This window comes from Ictalurus furcatus, chromosome 14 (assembly GCF_023375685.1).
Source record: "Ictalurus furcatus strain D&B chromosome 14, Billie_1.0, whole genome shotgun sequence".
NCBI classification, from domain to species: Eukaryota; Metazoa; Chordata; class Actinopteri; order Siluriformes; family Ictaluridae; genus Ictalurus; species Ictalurus furcatus.
The window spans coordinates 29070130-29085466 of NC_071268.1; positions in this window are offsets into that span (position 1 = coordinate 29070130).

Sequence of the window (15337 nt, forward strand, 5' to 3'; positions counted from 1 at the left end):
ATGCTAAAGTTTGCCAAAAATTCAATAAAAATGGAATAAACTGTTTTGTGTCATCACCCCCAAGGTCCTCACAGTTATCAGAAAGACTAGATAACAAATAACTATGTGCTTAATTAATGTGGTTAACTAACACCCATATGCTAATCGCATGAGAACATTAAATATATTCTAATGATTTGCTTTAAAAATTAATTTTAGTAAGAAGAAATAAAAAAAATTGGGTAATCAGGTTGTACTTTCAAAGTCAATATTCAGGATTCTTTTATAGCTACACAATGGTGTTGGTGATACTTGGGTTTGGTACAGCTCAATATTCAACAATGAAGTAAACAATAAAGTGTTGGACAAAACAACATGTGCAAGACACCAGAGATGCAACTATGTTCTTAATAACACAGCTGAGTGCTACAGCCATGGTATCGAGGACTGTCAAATCAGTGAAATAAAGAAAATAGAATGAGAGAACATTTCTCCTTTGCATGAACTTTAGTAAACTGAGACAGTGCCGCTTCCTGTAGAGCATGTGACTTCTAGAATATTCCAAGTAATTAAATAGTGTAAGTAGTAATATGTAAATTTTCCTTTAACCACAATGGACAAATTGTTGAAAAGGATTTTTATGCAGGAGAAATTAAATGAAGTTAAAAGAATGTGATTTTTGAAGTATTTAAATGATTATATTTCAGGGTAAAGTGTAGTTATAGTGTGCTGGGACAGGCAAAAAGCTGTAGGTTTGATTATTTAGCTGAAGCATGCATACAGGTTGTTATGAAGTTCACTTTATCAGTGTGTAAAATGAATTTTAAAATTAATTTACACGCATACTTGAAAATGTAATCAGTAAGAAACAAAAGACCCCAATCATGGAATCAAGCATGAGAATCATATACAGCGCCTTCCATTAATATTGGCACCCTTGGTAAATATGAGCAAAGAAGGCTGTGAAAAATTGTCTTTACTGTTTAACCTTTTGAGCTTTTCTTTAAAAAAAAAACTCACAAAAATACTCTGCTCTCATGGACATCAAATAATTGCAAACACAACACAGGTTTATAAAAAAATCTTTGTTAAATATAGGTGTGCAACAGTTATTGGCACCCCTATGCATTCATATAAGAAAAATATATTTGAAGTATATTCCCATTGATATTTTACATTTTTAATACACCTGGGTGACTAGGAGGAAATTGTTCAACCATGATATCCTTGGATAGGTGTGCAACAATTATTGGCACCCTTTTAGTCAATGCTTTGTGCTACCTCCCTTTGCCAAGATACCAGATCTGAGTCTTCTTCTATAACGCCTGATAAGGTTGGAGAATACATGGCGAGGGATCTGAGATCGTTCCTCCATACAGAATCTCTCCAGATCCTTCACATTTCAAGGTCCACACTGGTGGACTCTCCTCTTCAGTTCACCCCACAGGTTTTCTATGTGGTTCAGGTCAGGGGACTGGGATGGTTATGGCAGGACCTTGATATAATATAATAGAAGATATAAAAATATAATTGGGAATATACTTCAAATATACTTTTCTCATATGAATTCATAGGTTTGAAAAATTTAACAAAGATATTTTTTTTGATAAACATGTGCTTGGTGAGTTGAGGCCTGTCTTTCCTCCATGAAACTGGTTGATAATTTCCTGCACAGTGGCATAGGAAACTCTGTGGACACAGGTGTCATGTGGTTCCATAACCATCTTAAATTTGTCTGTCATAGAGCCTGTCAGGTTACTCAAGCTGACACGGCACAACCAGACATCTCCATTGTGTGTGTGTGTGTGTGTATCATTGAGGAGATCCTGGTGGAAAAGAGCTGTCTCTGTCTTCTATCTGTTTGGTTTAATGTGTAGAGTAGTTTTTTAAAGTGTTCTCGGTCAGTCCTGGAATTTTAACTCACAGCCTTCCAGTCACCCATATCTTCTTTTGTCTTTATGGCTTCATTTTCAATAGCTAATAGAGCTGTCTTAATGTTTCCCCAGAAAAAAGCAGATGAGTCAATTGACATGAATCTGGAATATCAACAGAAGCATCTATGGTTTGAATTTTGCAGTAGTTACTGAACCCCTGGAAGCTCTGTCACCTTCCCCCATCTCACTTTAATAATCTCTTGTCAATGTAAGTTTGACTTGACCTACATTAGACAAGTATATCAGTTAACTATGTTTATTAGTGAAGCCATTGAAAAATTTAGCCAGAAACAACCAAACATGGCACTCATTTTAGCCAAAACGAAAAAAAAAATCTTTATTTCATCTATCAAAAATAATTAATTTAACTTATTTACTGTAATTTTAAAAACAGTTGAGGCACATAAAGATCACTTATCATTATGGCAGTTTTTTTGCAAGTATTTGACAGAATTCTGAGAACACTTTGCCCAGTTGTGCGTTATTTCCTGTTCAGGCCTTGTGGTTATCAACATAACCTACAGATGTAGAAGAAGATGTAATATTGAGCTTTCCTGAGATATAATTACAAGACTTTAAGAATTTTATAGTTTGAGTTTGCATGAGTGATAATAGACATGGGTACAGGAAAGATCTATGAGATGAACCAGTATTAACGATCTGTTAGGTTTACATGGTCGATTGATTGTGTGAACATATACAACATGTAATATGAAGACAGGGCACTCAGAATTATACATACAGAAAAATGAGAGGCACTTTTACTGTACGTGGGAGTGTTGTATACATAAACTATGTTCCAAACCACGTACTACTGTACTAAACAGTATTTCAGTGTAATGTCAGTTTGGATGCAGCCCTGAGTTCTCTATGAATGTGTATTACTTTGCTTTTTGCAGATGTGAGAGTAATCTGTGTGGTGTAGACAGAAGGTTGTGCTGTGTCAATCACAGAATGTTAAATTCACAAATCTTACATCCAGCAAATTAAATTTAACAGCACCCTTGTATGATGTAATATTTGCCCGTACACTGATGTATGAGGTGAAAGACACCTTTCTCTTTGTTTCAGGCCACTTCTTGTATACGTGTAGCTCTTGGTGATATTTATTTTAATTAATTCCAAATATTTAGTCCAGAACAGTTCATATTAAAGAATTCACTGTCAAATAAATAACCAATTTAAAACAAATGAAGAGATCCAGAGGGAACAACACAAGTTTATGATGTAATATTAAATTTGTGACACCTTGTGCTGGTCAGTGTCTCTGAGGCTGTGAGGCGACTGTTGCGTAGGTCACACTGTCCCAATCTGATGCTGTGTTTTTCTTAGCAGCTGCTCTGGACCTTCTTTTGTACTGGATGCTGGCATAATGAATATTTTCTTCCTGTAGAGAGAGAGGGAGGACCATCGCATCACACCATGAAACAACTGCCCTTCCATTTCTCCTCCAAACAGTGAAAACCAACACAACTGAATCCCTAAATATACAACGTTGTACAGATATACATGTATATTGAGTATATTATGAGGCTTGTTATGTTACAGCCTTATTCCCAAATGGATTAAATTCATTATATTCCTCAAAATTCTACAAACAACACCCCATAATGACAATGTAAAAGAAGTTTGTTTGAAATCTTTGCAAATTTATTAAAAATAAAATAAAAAATAAAAAAGCACATGTACATAAGTATTCACAGCCTTTGCTCAATAATTTGTTGAAGCTCCTTTGGCACCAATTACAGCCTCAAGTCTTTTTGAGTATGATGCTACAAGCTTGGCACACCTATTTTTGGGCAGTTTCTCCCATTCTTCTTTGCAGGACCTCTCAAGCTCCATCAGGTTGGATGGGGAGTGTCGGTGCACAGCCATTTTCAGATCTCTCCAGAGATGTTCAATCAGGTTCAAGTCTGGGCTCTGGCTGGGCCACTCAAGGACATTCACAGAGTTGTCCTGTAGCCACTCCTTTGTTATCTTGGCTGTGTGCTTAGGATCATTGTCCTGTTGGAAGATGAACTTTCACCCCAGTCTGAGGTCCAGAGCGCTCTGGAGCAGGTTTTCATCAAGGATGTCTCTGTACATTGGTGCATTCATCTTTCCCTCGATCCTGACTAGTCTCCCAGTTCCTGCCGCTGAAAAACATCCCCCCAGCATGATGCTGCCACCACCATGCTTCACTGTAGGGATGGTATTGGCCAAGTGATGACTGGTGTCTGGTTTCCTCCAGACATGAAGCTTGCCATTCAGGCCAAAGAGTTCAATCTTTGTTTCATCAGACCAGAGAATTGTTTCTCATGGTCGAGAGCCCTTCAGGTGCCTTTTGGCAAACTCCAGGCAGGCTGTCATGTGCCTTTTACTGAGGAGTGGCTTCCGTCTGGCCACTCTACCATTCAGGCCTGATTGATGGAGTTCTGCAGAGAATATTCTGGAAGGTTATCCTCTCTCCACAGAGACACGCTGGAGCTCTTTCAGAGTGACTATTGGGTTTTTGGTCAGCCCCCTGACTAACGTCCTTCTCCTCCGATCGCTCAGTCCATTTACGGATGATGGAGGCCACTGTTCTCATTGGGACCTTCAATGCTGCAGAAATGTTTCTATACCCTTCCCCAGATCTGTGCCTCGATACAATCCTGTCTCGGAGGTCTACAGACAGTTCCTTGGACTTCATGGCTTGGTTTGTGCTCTGACATGCATTGTTAACTGTGGGACCTTATATAGACAGGTGTGTGCCTTTCCAAATCATGTCCAATCAACTGAATTTACCACAGGTGGACTCCAGTAAAGTTGTAGAAACATCTCAAGGATGATCAGTGGAAACAGGATGCACCTGAGCTCAATTTTGAGTGTCATGGCAAAGGCTGTGAATACTTATGTACATGTGCTTTTTTTGTTTTTTATTTTTAATAAATTTGCAAAGATTTCAAACAAACTTCACGTTGTCATTATGGGGTATTGTTTGTAGAATTTTGAGGAAAATAATGAATTTAATCCATTTTGGAATAAGACTGTAACCTCACAAAATGTGGGAAAAGTGAAGCGCTGTGAATACTTTCCGGATGCACTGTATTATGAGGCTTGTTTTGTGACGTTAGTGTGTACTGTGTACTTGTACATGACCTGAACTGTCCTGTGTAGTGAGAATAAAAAGTGAAGCTATTTATTTTTTATTAACATTCAGTTATATATTTATTTACAGTTTATTAAAATAATTTTTTAAATGTAGTTAAAATGCAGCTATACAAGTGCATGAAGTAACTGATGCTGAATTTCACTCTCTCCTTGGTGTCATAATATTACAGGCTTTTTCTACAGTAGCATGCGAAATCTATAATTAAAACATGTTAAAATGCATTTTTAAAGGAATTTGAAAGTAACCTGCATCACCCCATTTTTTTTTGTCTATTCCTTTGAAATGAGGCTTGTTTTGTGATTTGGTGGAAAAAACAAAACAAAACATTAAACAGCTAAATTTCATTTGAAACTTTTCTGAGAAATGCAGATTAGATTAATATGCAAATGAAACACTCCAGAACCCTACATGTGTGTTCCTTTCCCCTGGGAAATTGGTATCGCGTGAACTACATTTGCACATTAGACCACAGCAGGCACTTATTTAACACTAACCCATATTTCCAATCAGATGTATAGCTTCTTACATTTATTAATACATTAAAAAAAAAAAAAATTTGTAATCTTTTAGAAAGGCACTTTTACTCTATTTTTTTGGTATTACTTAAACAAAAGTTGATATAGAAACAGTAATGAATAAAATTGTAATAAAATAACATCTTTGGTACCTTTTCAGTGGAGTCTGTGGTGTTACTGCAGCTGTTGCCTGACAATACTGACTTTCCTGAAATGGAAAAGAATTTAATTTGTTTAAAAAATATATACATACAAAAAAATAAACTAAGAAATTAAGGAAATAACAAAATTCATACTATTTTTTTATTGGTTCATATTTCAGTGTTAGTTTACCTAGTTTACCTAACACATGGTAAATGGTCTGTACTTATTTTATAGCACTTTTTCAACCTTAGCAATTCCAAAGTGTTACACTGGTTCTCATTCACCCATTTTCACACACACACAGACACACACACACACACACATACCCCAATGGTAGCAATTGACCTAACACATAACATAGTTTACCTAACACAAAGTTCTGTGAGAAAAGAAGGCTGTGGCTCACTCAACTCAACTTAGTTTACTTATATAGCACATTTGACCAAAGTGCTTATATAACAAGTTGACCAAAGTGCTGCACAACCAGAACATCAAAGAACAGTAGCCTGGTTGCAGCATTCTGCACAAGCTGTAGGTGAGACAGTTTCCGCTGACAGAGTCCTGCATAAGGAGAGTTGTCATAATCTAAATCTAGATGTAATAAAAGCATGAACAATTATCTCTAAATTTTTAAAAGGTTGTAGCTTAGAAATCATCCTAAGCTGATGGAAGCTACATTTAACAACAGAATTGATCTGTTTATCAAAGCTAAGGGTCACACTGTCTTTCACAGTTATATAAAGGAATAATATTTTAAATTATTCTTTTACAGCTTATTGAAAAACGATGCCCAATTAAAAATGATCTGGATAAATAACTGCACCTTTGATTTTGCAGCAGAACACACACATGCAGATGATGTTTATTAGGATGGAGACCAGACACACAGACATTATAATCCAGAGCGCTGCTCCTGTAGACTGCTGGGTATTTCGATCATCAGTTGAGTTACAAGACACATTATGTTGGTCAACTGAAATACACAAACACAGAGTGACAGATATCAGTATAGTGCAGAGAAAAACATCTGTACGATTCAAAATGAAGCATTCTGATTCACTCACTGACACTGAATTAAAAACAGTCATATAACATTTATCCATTTCCCTTTCAGCATTACACACCATGATTCAGCTGTTTAACTTGAACATGAATTTTACAACAAAAAAATCATAGCAGTTTTAATTAACATAGTAACTCCTTTTTAAGTAATAGTCATTTTTATTAAAACATTAAATAAAAGCTATGTCTTTTCACATGTACTATATTTTAAATTTGCTCTCAATTTTCGGGGACTTTATTGTTGCCTTTAACCATGCCCTGTTTCTTTGAGCTATAAATATGAGGTTATACTTGTGTTATCAATCAGCAATTAGAAAAACAGCGGAATCTGAATGGAAAAGAAACATGGTCACTAACTTGCACAATTCTGGTAATACACAGAAAAATACATAAATAATTTGTTTTTGCATTGATTATTTATAAACAGTGATCTGATCTTCATCTACACCACAATTATAGACAAACACAATGTGACTAAACTAATCATATACAAACAGCAGATCTTCAAGTCTCTATTGAGCATGTTGAGTTATTATTCACAGTGCAGGCTGCAAAAAGTAAGTGAACCCTTGAATTTAATAACTTGTAGATCCTGCTTTAGCAGCAATAACCTCCACCAAATTTATCCTGTACCTGCGTATAAGACTGACATTGTGCAGAGGAATTTTGGACTGTTCCTCCTTACAAAACTGTTTCAGTTTATCAATATTTATCAAGCAGTCCTCTTCAGGTCACACCACAGCATCACAATAGGGTTAAGATCAGGACTCTGACTCGACCATTCCAAAACATACATTTTCTTCTTTTTCAGACTTTGTTTTGGACATCAGTGGTTTCGTTTGTGGTGTACTTCCATTAACACCATTGTTGTTCAGTGTTTTCCTGATAGTGGACACATGAACTTTCAAAGTTTGGAGAGTTTTCTGCAGGTCTTTTGCTGTTACCCTTGGGTTCTTCTTCACTTCCTTTAGGATTTCACTTCCTTTAGGCCTGTGGTGGTCTGCAGGATGCCTGTTCATAGGGAGAGTAGAACAGTTCTGAATTTCCTCCATTTATACTTATTGTGGATTGATGAAGAACAGGGGTTTAGAAATGCTTTTCAGCCTTTTACAGCTTTGTGCGTCTCTATAATGTGTCTTTTACGGTCCTGTGAACGTTGATGGGATGGAGACATGGTTCACACTAACCAGCTGTTCTCAAGAAGAACAGATTTGTCAGTAACCGGGATTTGTGTCTTTATTTAAAGGGTAAAGCACCTGTACACCCCACACCTCCAATCTCATCTCCTCAATTTAAACACCTGACTCCAATTAGCTTTTGGAGAAGTTGTTAGTGCAGGGGTTCACTTACTTTTTCCAGCCTGCACTGTGAATTATTACTCAGTATGCTCGATAAACTCCTGAAAACTACTACTACATGTGTGTTATTAGTTTAGTCAAACTGTGTTTGTCTATAATTCTGACTCAGATAAAGATCAGATCACAGTATATCAGTAATCAGTGCACAAACCCTGGTAACTCCAAAGGGTTCACAAACCCTATACACAAGACAATATTCAATTCAATTCAATTTTATTTGTATAGCGCTTTTTACAATAGACATTGTCTCAAAGCAGCTTTACAGAAATATCAACACGGTATACAGATATTAAAGGTGCGAATTTATCCCAACTGAGCAAGCCACTGAGTGGTGACGGTGGCATGGAAAAACTCCCTAAGATGTTTTAAGAGGAAGAAACCTTGAGAGGAACCCGACTCAGAAGGAACCCATCCTCATCTGGGTAACAACAGATAGTGTGAAAAAGTTCATTATGGATTTATATGAAGTCTGTATGGCCTTAGGAGCAGCCGTAGTCCCAGCAGTCTGGAATTAGAGAAGATTTGAGCTCCATCCAGAGGCAGAAAGGATCTGGATCTCTAGTATCTCCATAAATTCGTGTGGGGCTCGGCGAAAGGAGAGAGTGAGAAAAAAGATAATTATGACTGCGAAGTAGTAGAACAGAGTCTAGTCAGGGTAGGCTTGAGTAAACAAATACGTTTTAAGCCTACACTTAAACACTGAGACTGTGTCTGAGTCCCGAACACTAATAGGAAGACTGTTCCATAACTGTGGGGCTCTATAAGAGAAAGCTCTTCCCCCTGCTGTGGCCTTCACTATTCGAGGTACCGTCAAATAGCCTGCATCTTTTGATCTAAGTAGGCGTGGCGGATCATAGAAAACCAAAAGGTCGCTTAGATATTGTGGCGCGAGACCGTTTAGTGCTTTATAGGTTAATAAAAGTATTTTATAGTTAATGCGAGATTTTACTGGGAGCCAATGCAGTGTGGATAAGATCGGGGTGATGTGGTCGTACCTTCTAGTTCTAGTTAGGACTCTAGCAGCTGCATTCTGGACTAACTGGAGCTTATTTATATTCCTGCTGGAACATCCAGACAGTAAGGCATTACAGTAATCTAATCTAGAGGTGACAAATGCATGAACTAGTATTTCCGCATCATGTAGTGACAATATGTTTCTTATTTTAGAAATATTTCTGAGATGAAAGAAAGCTATCCTAGTAATATTATCTACATGAGCATCAAATGATAGGCTGGAGTCAAGAATCACTCCAAGGTCTTTAACTGCTGTACATGATGAAACAGAAAGACCATCCAGAGTAACCATGTGATCAGAAAGATTACTTCTAGCTACACGTGGGCCTAATAAAAGTATTTCTGTTTTATCAGAATTAAGTAGAAGGAAGTTAGTTAACATCCAATGTCTAATGTCCTTTACACAATCCTCAACTTTACTAAGCTTCTGTCTGTCCTCTGGCTTCGCTGAAACATACAGCTGTGTATCATCAGCATAACAGTGGAAGCTAATTCCATGTTTACGAATAATTTGACCTAGGGGTAGCATATATAAAGTAAAGAGCAGTGGGCCTAAAACAGAACCCTGTGGAACTCCAAAAGTAACCTCAGTACGCATGGAGAAATCACCATTTACATCTACGAACTGATAACGATCGGTCAGATAAGACCTGAGCCAGGAGAGGACCGTCCCCTTAATACCAACAACATTTTCTAATCTATCAAGGAGAACAGTATGATCTATTGTATCAAAAGCTGCACTAAGGTCGAGTAACACAAGCAGCGAGACACAACCCTGATCGTAGGTCAGTAGAAGGTCATTTACTACTTTAACTAGCGCTGTCTCTGTGCTATGATGAGGTCTAAATCCTGACTGATACATTTCATGAATGTTATTCCTATCTAAGTATGAGCATAACTGCTTTGCTACAACCTTTTCTAAAATCTTAGAGATGAAGGGGAGATTTGATATTGGTCTATAGCTGGACAGTTGAGACGGGTCAAGATCAGGTTTTTTAATCAAGGGTTTAATAACTGCTAATTTAAGTGATTTAGGTACATAGCCAGTGCTTATGGAAGAATTGATTATATTTAGAAGTGGTTCAATTACTCCTGGACAAATCTGTTTAAACAAACATGTAGGTACGGGATCTAGTATGCAAGTTGATGAATTGGCTGAAGAGATTAATGTAGCTAGTTCGGTCTAAGCGGAGCAAAACACTCTAAACATTGATCTGATATTGCTACATTGTCATGTAATGGGTTTGTTACAGTACTGTCCGGTTTTAATTTAATGGCCTGTATTTCACGTCTAATATTTTCAACCTTATCAATGAAAAATTCCATGAAATCTTCACTGCTATGTAGTGATTGAGTGTTTCTCTCTGTAGTGGTTTTATTCCTAGTTAATTTTGCTACTCTGTTGAAAAGGAATCTAGAATGGTTTTTGTTATCTCCTATTAAGGTGGAGAAATAGATTTTTCTAGCATCGCCAAGAGATTTCCTATATTTCAGTAGGCTCTCCTTCCATGCTGTTTGAAATATCACCACTTTGGTTTGACGCCATTTACGTTCTAATTGTCGAGTTGTCTGTTTTAAGGTTCGCGTTTGATCGTTATACCAGGGTGCTAATTTTTTCTCTCCAATTATTTTTCTTTTGAGTGGAGCCACTCTATCTAGCGTGTAGCGGAGTGTTGACTCCAAGCTTTCAGTCGCCTGATCGAGTTCTATGGGATCAGACGGTGATCCAAATCTAATTGATGTCTCTGCGAGGTTATTTATGAAGCATGGTGCAGTAGCTGATGTGTAGGTGCGTTTTACGTGGTAGCGAGGCGTGGTGGAAATATTATGATCAATACGTATTATGAACGAGATAAGATAATGGACTGAGACAACTTCAGACTGCGGAAAAATTATATTTTCTATGCTTAGTCCGTATGTTAGTATGAGGTCAAGAGTGTGACCACCATTATGAGTAGGCCCGATTACGTTCTGATTAATCCCTACTGAATCTAAGATGGACACAACCGCTAATCTTAGAGGGTCTTCCAGGTTATCAAAATGAATATTAAAGTCTCCAACGATTAATGCTTTATCTACAGACACAACCAGGTTTGAGACAAAGTCTGCAAATTCACTAAGAAATTCAGTATATGGCCCTGGGGGCCTGTAAATAATAATTAGAGGAATTGACTTATTTTTTTCAATAACCTTAACTCTGCTATTTAAATATTCATCTGCCGAAAAAATGATCAGCTGATCATCTTGAGTGAGAAGTGTCTATTCAATAAACCTTTTAAACTAACGAATTCAAGAAATTTACTGTCTCCTTAGTCTTTAATTTAATTACACTTTTCCATCAGGTGGAAATCTCCAAAATAAATAAACCGAGACACAGAGAGAGAGAGGGGGGGGGGGGGGCTGGGAAGAGAGCCGGATGATCAGAATTGGTGAAAAGCCTAAATATTTATGTTTTGTTAAATGTATGATTTTATTCTAAATCCTTGATAAAAATTAAGTTATATGATGCAACACTAAACAAATATATAAATATACATAAAGACAGCATCAGTCAGCTTAAATAAAGTATTGGCACCCACCTGTAAAGTCCAGTCTGATGGGTTTCCCAAACTGAATGTGTTTTGTGTTGTTTCGACCTCCATAGAAATAAAATCCCAGATCTGTCTCTCTAACTCCAATAATCACTAAACTGACTGAACTGCTGCTTTCTGTCATATCAAAGTGACTCTTGTTCACATTATAACGGAGGGAAAAGGTTTTCTTCAGGTGTAATTTTTCAGCAGATATCAGCAGCTTCACCTCCTCAGATCTCAGTCGATACCACGATATCTCAGAACAATTAGTGATGTTACTGAGCAGGGTGATGTTCTCTCCAGGATGGACAGATAAATGATCAGTTGAAGCGATCTCAAGGAGACCCGGTGTAAAGAAACCTGTAAGAATACCACCACATTAAGAGAACAGATACATCAATCAGTGAGTCCACATTTAGCGACTGCTTCAGTTCAGAGTTTACTCAAAATCACAAGATTTGGTTTTAAACTGTTACACTGACATTAAAAACTGCTTTCAGATACATTTCTGTTCAAACTGTTATATGACTGCATTCTATTCCTAGATATACTAACAGACTAATAAATTCAATAAAATCCTGAACACCAGTTACTCTAATGACAGTTATTTATAATTCACTCCTATCTGGTATTTTGCATATATAAACTCACCAAACAGCAGCTGTAGTGTAAAAAGATCCAGGAGATGGGCCATTCCTTGCTGAGATGCTACAGAGGCCTACAAGCTAGTGCTGCTTTTTAAATTGCTTTATTTGAAACCTCTCTGTTCCTTCTGTGTCTTGAGTTCCTGTTTAGCTGCCAGCCCCTACATCCTGTTTTGTCAAGTGTCCAGTAAGCGGCTGATCACTAGTCCTATTTTAATTCTCAGACAGAGACCCAGCCTCTTTGGTACATTAATCAGTTCATCACTTTACTTAATAAAAAAAAAAGTTAATGAACAAGTTAATCATTTTGCTTACTCTTGTGGAACAGTTGGGACAGAACAGTCATGTGAACAGAGAAATATAAGCAGGTGTAAGGACATTAGCACTGGTGTCCAAAGTTATTGTATGAAAAAAAGACTGATGGAAAAATTGTACAAGAATAACAGTAAATCTTTGTGGGACACTGGCACACAGAGGCTCTCTTCACATGCAAACATGTTCAGCAATGTGAATGAATACATTCCATTTACAGATTCCATATGAACAGTTTATACTGTATGTATTAGCATCAAAGTCTCACAAAAATTCATACATTTAGTACTAAAGAACCAGCCAGCATATTTATAAATCTAGTATGAATTCTACCTGTGATTCACACTTATTGTACGATCACGTAGAGTATGCATATGACCAGTGGTGTTAGAAGGGTATATCACTGGGGGCTACAGAGGAGCACAGCCCCGAATAAATTTTATCCTGGAAAAAGCTGTAGTTAATGTAGTGCACCAGGACGTATTCCAGAAAGCTGTCTGACCAAACGTTAAATTTTAACATTGAACTGTAAGTTGATTTACCTCAGCATGTCATATCCAGAGTTATCAATTCCAGAAGAGATGATTAATATTTTGGTAATCAAGCTCAATCAGGTCACGATTACCTTTAAAAACCCATCTTCAGTGGAGCACAGATAAAAGGATTAACTATGGGCGTGGAAATGAATAAGAGACGCTTTTCACTCCAGCTGAACAACCACTTATAATTAAAAAAATACAAAGTGTTTAAAAACATTATTGTGAATGAAGCAACATCTCTGCAATTAACAAAGCTCGAGAAGCAAAATAAATATGTAAGAACATACAGTCCCCACTGAAAGTATTGGAAGAGCATGGCCAATTCTATTGTTAAGACATTTGGGTTTAAGAGCAAAAGATATATATATGAGACGACAGAATTTCAGCTTTAATATTTTCTGATATTTACATCTAGATGTGTTAAACAACTTATAACATGGCACCTTTTGTTTGAACCCACCCATTTGTTATATGTGATCAAATATATTGGAACCTGTGACTGATAGGTGTGTCTTGTTGCCCAGGTGTGTCTTGTTAAATTGATTATTTAAATAATTAATAGCTCTGAATGTCTACTCTTGATTAGATCCCTGGGTTTTACCTGTGAAGAACGCATTTCTTGTTAAAAAGGATAAACCAACATGAAGATCAGAGATCAGTCACAGGTTCCATGTGAGAAAAACCCAACATTTTGAAGCTGAGAAAAGAGGGAAAATCTATCAGAGCCATTCCACGAGCATTGGGTATAGCCAATACAACAATTAGGAATGTCCTGAAAAAGAAAGAAACTACTAGTGTAATTTGGAGGTGGGGCGTGGATGAGCGATGGTTTGTGAATGGGGGGTGGAGCCAGAGAAAGTGAGTGGTAAGGAATGTTCTCTGTAGCAGTGAAACGAGGCAAGGATAAGAGGGAGAGACACACGTGCCTTGAGAGGGAGAGAGAGAGAGAGAGAGAGAGAGAGAGAGGGAGAGAGAGAGAGAGAGAGAGAGAGAGATCCACCAGCATGATGTGTGTGTTTGTGTGTGCATGCATGTGTTAACAAGGAAAGAAAAAGAACGCTGAAAAGCAGGAAAAGAAAAGAGGAGCACAATAAACAGTTGAGTTGACTCAAGCCTGCCTCCGCCTTCCTTCTCCTCGACTTAAAGTTCATCACATGTACTAAAAACCAGACATGGAACGGGTCAACCAAGGAAAACAGCATTTGATGACAGAAACGTTGTGAGAGCTGTGAAGAAAAACTCAAAAACAACAGTTAGTGACGTCACCAGTAACCTTCAAAGGGCAGGGGTGAAGATATCACAATCCACTATTTGAAGAAGACTTTGAGAGCAGAAATATAGAGGCCATACCACAAGATGCAGACCGCTCATCAGCAGTAAGAATCAAAAGCCAGATTGGAATTCACAAAGAAATACAGAGACGATCCACAAAAGTTCTGGAACAAGATGAACCTCTACCAAAGTGACGGAAAGGCCAAAGTGTGGAGAAAGAAAGGATCTGCTCATGATCCAGAACATACAAACTCATCTGTGAAACATGGTGGAGGTAGTGTCATGGCTTGGGCTTGCATGGCTGCTTCTGGAACATTCTCACAATCTTTATTGATGATGAACTCATGATGGAGCAGCAGATTGACTTCAGAAGTTTACAGGAACATTCTGTCGGACAATTCACAGAGAAATGCATCCAGATGAATCAGGAGGAACTTCATCATGCAGCAAGACAACGATCCAAAACACACTTCCACTTCAACACAGGAATTCATCAGGGGGAACGTGGAAGGTTTTAGACTGGACAAGTCCATCACCAGACCTTCACCCAACTGATCAGCATCTCACCTCCTGAAGAGGAGACTGAAGGGAGAAACCCCCCGAAACACACAACTACTGAAAGAAGCTGCAGGAAAAACCTAGAAAAGCTTCACAGAAGAAAATTCAACAGTTTGGTCATGTCAGTGGGTCACCGGCTTGATGCAGTTATTGCAATAAGGGATATGCAACCAAATATTAAGTGTAATTTACTTTAAGACCATTACTTTTGCTCACCTAAAAATTGGGTGGTCTGCCACAAAAGGTGCCATGTTCTAAGTTGTTTAACACGTCTAGAAGGTAAACACCAGGAAATGAAAA